Genomic DNA, 5,556 nt, shown 5'->3' with positions numbered 1-5,556 from the left:
AAAAAAGAGTTGATATATGTATATGTATAACTGATTCACTTTGCTGTGCACCCAAAACTTACACAATGGTGTAAATCAACTATACTCAAATAAATATTTTTAAATGTTCAATATTCATATATATTCATATTAAAATGGAAGAAAGATGATATAGAAGAAACTAAAATCTCCCAGAGCTATCACTTGCCCTTAGCTTGATTATTACTAGCTAGCTCCTATTACCCATAATGCTTGTCTTTTATAGCATAAATAATAATTTAAAAAATTTTTGATAATGGAAAATATAAGATATATACAGAAGGATATATAATAGTATAATGGACCTCCATGTACTGATCATGCAGCTTCAACAATTATCAACACGTGGCCAATCTTGTTTTATTTATCCATCTATGCCATCCCCCTTCTCACTAGATCACTTTGGAGAATAGTCTATACATTTATTTTCATTCCAAAAATGCTTTCAGCCATCAGCATCAGAGTATCCACGAAGAAAACAACAAACACAAAGACTCAGCCAAATACTGCCAGTACCCCAGTGCTTACAGGAGAGCAAAGTCAACCAAATCCTTCACCTTTATCCAGAAAATGCCTAATATCTTGCTAAAGTTTAAGTTTCCAATTTTGCCCTTAAACCAATTAGTATCCATGACTATGGTATACCAAAGCTAATAAAAGCAACAGTGCTTTCCAGAAAACTCTTAATGTCTTCTAAAGTTTAAGTTTGTAAATTTATAGCTATCCTGTAAAATTCAGTCCATATGGATAACAGAAAAAGAATTGACCTGAAAATGAGATTTGGGTTAGTCTCAGTTTTGCTCATTTTCTTTAGTGTGTCCTTAAGTGCATCACCTAAAACTTTGAGCCTGTTCCCTCTGAGGATGAGAGCCATAGTTCCATATTATTCAAGCTTCATATCTCTGAGTCTTTAATAAATTGACTTTGAGTAGCACTCTCTCCTGATGGCATTAGAAGGTAAAGCTTAAATGCTCTTCACAAAGAGTTAACTGTAGTTTAAAAGTGCTCTAAAGATTAAGGTTAAGATAAAGTAGGACTTTAAGAAAATCTTTAAAATATAAATTTCAACTATATATACTATCACTGCTATTCCAAGAGTCTACTCTTTGTGAGATGTTCTTCTAGCACACATATGTAGACACAACCAGAAATTGCTGTTTAAAGAGCTGGAATATCATTGACTTGCTATATACTGGAATGCTCAACTAAGACTGTGTTAAACTAGAATTCACTTTCAGTTAAATTTCAGGATCAGATTTTACCATGGTCTTAACAAGACACCTTCAGTTCAGTTCAGTTCAGTTGCTCAGTCGTGTCCAACTCTTTATGACCCCATGAATCACAGGACGCCAGGCCTCCCTGTCCATCACCAACTCCCGGAGTTCACTCAGACTCATGTCCATCGAGTCAGTGATGCGATCCAGCTATTTCATCCTCTGTCATCCCCTTCTCCTCTTGCCCCCAATCCCTCCCAGCATCAGAGTCTTCTCCAATGAGTCAACTCTTCGCATGAAGTGGCCAAAGTCCTGGAGTTTCGGCTTCAGCATCATTCCCTCCATAGAAATCCCAGGGCTGATCTCCTTCTGAATGGACTGGTTGGATCTCGTTGCAGTCCAAGGGACTCTCAAGAGTCTTCTCCAACACCACAGTTCAAAAGTATCAATTCTTCAGTGCTCAGCTTTCTTCACAGTCCAACTCTCACATCCATACATGACCACTGGAAAAACCATAGCCTTGACTAGATGGACCTTTGTTGGCAACAAGACACCTTAGGAAATCATATTTACACACTATATGCTTAGCAGTATCATTTCTAGAAAATTACTGAAAACAAAAATGCTTCTAGAAGGAAAAATTTTCTCTGGATTGAAAATTCTTCCTGTTAGTTTGCATTATTAATATTCAAACTCCATCCACATACCACCCTGAGAAAATCTAGAGAATGGCAAGACTGAGCATACTCTGATTTCTTTCCTTTAGTGCATTGCAACAACCAGCTCATGGGAACAAACTGCTGTGCACAATGAGATGCAACTTCTAATTCCCTTCAAATTTACTCACTAAAATCATAATAAATTCATCCTACATTTTGATGTCTTGCCCATTTGCGGAAAGTCTTCAATTTCCAATCCTTCTGTTGCTGCTTTTACCTGGGAGTGGGAGCAAGGGGTAGGGTTCCACAAACTTCTCTGGAAAGCTAAGTAGTCTGGTCTTCAAGATCCTACCTCTATATGCAGACCCTGATCATGGTTAGTTAGCCACTTTCTGCATGTATATCTATTCACTTCAAAACGTCTTCAATAATTTCTGACTACCTGTAATTCCCTTCCCTCTCCTAGCTGTCCTAGTTCCTTTCCACTGTGAGTTTTCTGGTTGCTTGTCCATGATATAGATTTGCTTTCCACTAAGACAGTGAATTTGCTTTCTCTTATACTTCAAGTATCCTATCTCCTGACAGATTTGTTGATTGCTAGCCACTAGGCTTGGAATTTCCTATCCACTTTAAAAGCCCACTCTATTTTTCACCACAACCCTGAATAACTGGTTTGTTGGTAACTATACTCTAGTTTCCTGCCCACTTTGAGATCATACTTGTACCACATCTGTCTATTATAACTTGCTTCTCTCATGCCCTGGTATTTTCTTCACAGTAGGAGATTCTCACACTCCTATGCATTTTTCTTCACCACAATTGCACTTTAGGACAAAAACCATTATTGGTTGTGGTCACATCATCTTTTCAATAAACATCTGGATTGTCATCTGTACTCCTCTGTGAGGAGACTCTCACACTCCACTGAAACTAATCTTAATTGTGATATATGTATGTCCCCCATCTTGTTTCAGGAAAACTTACTTACATAGATTATACAACACAAACAACTAGTCATGAAGCCAAAATCTTTGGATGTAATTTTGGAAGTGAATATTTTTCTTCTCCTTCTTCAGAGAGGTGTTTATTCATTTATAACACCAAGATTAACTCATCCAGAAGCCACTAACACTGGAATAATTTTGGTGGTTTTGATTTTCACTGTTTGCTTTCAGGTAAGACTTTCTTTTATGGTTCAGATCATGCTTAATTCTTCCAGGATTCCTGGGTCGGGAAGATCACTTGGAGAAGGAAGTGGTAACCCACTCCAGTATTCTTGCCTGGAGAATCCCATGGATGGAGGAGCCTGGTGGGCTACAGTCCACGGGGTTGCAAAGAGTCGGACACGACTTCACTTTCACTTTCGTCATCTATAATAATTACTTTGTCCTCTTGTAATGATAGTCTCTGATTGGCTCTGTCTTCTATTACATAACTCTTTTCAAGAAAGTTGTGTTCTTCTCCCCTAACCCTCACAGAACACTCCCCAGGAAGTTCTGTGCTCACGATGGCAGTGTATCAGGAACATCTAGAGCAAGGTGCTTAGTTTCACTTTCCTTCAACCCAAAATGTTCAGATCTGCTCCAAGACAATCAGCTTCCCCAGAATGTTCTGTTCTCAAGTTCTCAAACCTATACTCAGGGGTGTGGGCTTCTTAAATTTTTTCTCAAGTCATATTCTGAACCAGTCTTTCTTCCAGAAAGTTCTCTGCTTACTCTTCACTCCAATATAGTCCCTCTCAGAAATCTCATGGAAGGAAACACTTCAGTACTTCTTCCATCAGTCACATTCTGACATCATGAAGTTTCATCCTCATACCATCACTATATCAGAAATACCCTGGTTAAAAGAAAGCTTAGTTCAGTTCTCCCTCAATCAGTCATGTTCTGCCCCCTCATTTGTACTTCTCTGACAATGTTCAGTCCTCATGTAACCATCTCAAAGAAACCCCATGAATGGGGACTTTTCCAGTCCTCCCTCATCCAGTTATGTTCTGAGAATTTCTCCTGACCTTACTCCTTCCAGAAAGTTCTATTTCAATCCCTGCCTACCCCAGAGATATTCAAAGAAATCCCAAGAAGTGGAAACTTATTTCAATTCTCCTCTGAGTAATTTTCCTAGACTGTTGTATCTTCATCCAGCCATTCTCACAGAAACTTCCAGGGTGGAGAAAATGAGTATGGAACACCCTAAAGAAAATGAAAGTAAAAACGGGGGTCAGAACATGATTAGTGGAGAATTGAATTAAAACTCCTTTCCCTGGGGGTTGCTGATATCATGAAGTTATGATAACAGAACTGTTTTGAACAAATTGAGGTCAGGAGGCATAGTCAAGGGGTTGGTTGAAGGAGAAATGAACTAAAATCCCTCCTCTAGGGTTTTTTTTTAAGGGTGAATTTGTGAGGGGGTGTAAAAACAGATCTTTTTGGAAGAAGTAAAGGCCTGGGAACAGATCCAAATATGATTATTTGAATAAGAACTAAACTAAAGCTGCTACCCTAGGTGTTTCTGATAGAGTAAGGGTATGAGGACAGATGTTTCCTGAAAATGTAAAGATCAGGAAGTGGAGACAGAATGTAATTGGTTGAATCAACTAAGTTCCACCCAGTGAGATTTCTGTGAGGATGAAGGGATAAAGACAAAACTATTTGGAAGAAGTAAAGGTCATCGGGTCAGCTCAGAAAGTGATTAGATAATGATGAATTAAATAGCTGATTTCACAGGAGGTTTTTGTATTGGAACTGGGAAGAGGACAGAATATTCTGAGAAAAGTAAATGTGTGGGAATAGTTTGCAATATTGTTGGTTGAAAGAGATCTGAGCTAAGCTTGTTTTCCTGGATATTTCTGATGAAGTGAGAATATGAGCATAGAACTTTCTAGAAGAGATAATCTGTCTCCACTTCAGGTTTATATGAGGCTTGAGGCAATGGGAATGAGAATAGAAACTCTAGGCAAAGTGGCACCCCACTCCAGTACTCTTGCTTGGAAAGTCCCATGGACAGAGGAGCCTGGAAGGCTGTAGTCCATGGGATCGCTGAGGGTCGGACAGACTGAACAACTTCACTTTCACTTTTCACTTTCATGCATTGGAGAAGAAAATGGCAACCCACTCCAGTGTTCTTTCCTGGAGAATCCCAGGGACGGGGAGCCTGATGGGCTGCTGTCTATGGGGTCGCACAGAGTTGGACATGACTTAAGTGACTTGGCAGCAGCAGGCAAAGTAAAGATTTGGAAGTAGATCTAAACATGACTGGTTGGAGGAGAACAGATCTAGGCTGGATATGTTCTGTAATGGTTTTATGAGACAACTTTCCAGAAGAAGTAAAGTTCAGGAAGTGGGGCTGCCCAGTGACCCTCCTGACATGTCTACCTGAACTCTTCTTTTCCTAGAATGTTCTTTGCTCATTCCTTCACCCTTACATGATCATCCAGAGGAGGGTGCTATTTTATTTCTCCTTCCATCAACATCAGTTGAGGCCAATTACCTCTACTATGGTTTCCCCTTGGTTCACAAGCCCTAAGTGGGTCCAGCTCTGACTACTTAAGTGATATTCATATGAAAAGAGTAAGCTGAATAATTGTATTTCAAAGAATGTATAGCTCAGTAACATTCTTTTTCTTAATATCTCAACAGAAGATAAAAAATAAAGTCAAGCCTGTTTTA

Source organism: Capricornis sumatraensis, chromosome X, assembly GCF_032405125.1.
Source record: "Capricornis sumatraensis isolate serow.1 chromosome X, serow.2, whole genome shotgun sequence".
NCBI classification, from domain to species: Eukaryota; Metazoa; Chordata; class Mammalia; order Artiodactyla; family Bovidae; genus Capricornis; species Capricornis sumatraensis.
Note: the sequence above shows the minus strand (reverse complement) of the source record.